At 42.9% G+C, this 1,443-nt stretch overlaps 1 non-coding gene across 1 annotated transcript; it reads right to left on the bottom strand.

Moving 5' to 3' along the window:
- Window positions 1–950: 950 nt before the first annotated feature.
- Window positions 951–1,022, bottom strand: trnag-ucc. The gene has a single exon. It is a non-coding gene; the product is annotated as a tRNA-Gly (tRNA).
- Window positions 1,023–1,443: the final 421 nt, after the last annotated feature.

Consider the following 1,443-nt stretch of genomic DNA (forward strand, 5'->3'; position numbering starts at 1 on the left):
CTCTCTTGTATAGCTTGTTTTTCTAGGGGTATCAGTATTGATAGAAACGTGTGGTAGAAATGTGAGGTATGCAGAATTAGGATCTTAGCTAATGAACTTCAGGATGTTCTGAAAGTTTTTACATGCAGTCCAGTTGACACCTGGTGAAGGAGCTTTTGAGAAGAGCACAACCAAATTAAAAAATGTCATGTTTTAATGTCACATGTTTTAAGTGTCATTGCGGATACTTACGGCACTAGGAGTGTTTTTTTTTTCCTTTTTTGAAGTGTCATGCGCTCTAAGCCTGAACTAAGTGCCCATCATGAGCTACATGCACACTGTATTGGATGATGCACTGTAGTGCATTAGCCCACATTCATGAGTTCTTGTGGTTTCGCAGGCATCTCGCTACCTGCGGCTGCCTTTGAATTGTGGCTGCGTTGGGGGGCTTTGGTGGGCTAACAGGCTTTGCTGCATCTGCTATCGTGTCCACGGGGGCCAACACAATCCCATTTTATGGTTCCACGTTGCGGAGCATGTGACAAGCTGTTATGATGTCGTTGGCTTTCTGAAGGCAGAGGAGCAGCTTTCCACCTTCATAGCCAGCAGCTCCTAAGCATGGCTACTGCATGCTCCACCACAGACATTACATTACATTACATTATTGGCATTTAGCAGATGCTCTTATCCAGAGCGACTTACATCAGTTACAGAAATTTTATAGTGTTATCCATTGTTTACTGAGGCAATTGTGGGTCAAGTACCTCGCCCAAGAGTACAGCAGCAGTGCCCCCATGGGGAATCAAACCTTTCAGTTACAAGTCCTGCTCCTTAACCACACTACACTCCCACCCCAAACCTAATTTTTACATTTACATTTTTATATTTATTCATATGGTAGATGCTTTTATCCAAAGTGAGGCAGAGTACAACACAAGTAAAAAGCCGTAAGAAACAAGAAGTACAATGCTTGCGTTGGCCGGGAATCGAACCCGGGTCAACTGCTTGGAAGGCAGCTATGCTAACCACTATACCACCAACGCTTTGTGCAACCATAGACATTGTACATCTGGGGACAGTGTTGCTGCTGCCCTGTTGATCAGAGAAAGCAAGAGGTTTCAGTAACACTGTCTCTGGATAGATGTTTAGCCCCCATTACTGGTATTACTTTAATATAATGTATTTGATGTTGTATTTTTTCCCCAATATGCTAGCGGTTTTGAAAACTCATTCATAAAGGTGTTTGCTTACGCTGCTGTTTGTGTGATGACTAGAGAGCACACATGATTCCTTCATTCTAAAATCATATTCAGAAGTTGGAGACAACATGTACGCAACACTGATGGAGTGGTAGTGCTTGCTTTTGTAATATTGTGGTGTCCATATTGCCACAAGAATGCAGTCAATGACACCAATGACATATGGTAACCCAGTGGTCTCGGGGAACTTCTGCTGATATGTAAA

The sequence above is a fragment of the Megalops cyprinoides genome, chromosome 24 (assembly GCF_013368585.1).
Source record: "Megalops cyprinoides isolate fMegCyp1 chromosome 24, fMegCyp1.pri, whole genome shotgun sequence".
Lineage (NCBI taxonomy): Eukaryota > Metazoa > Chordata > Actinopteri > Elopiformes > Megalopidae > Megalops > Megalops cyprinoides.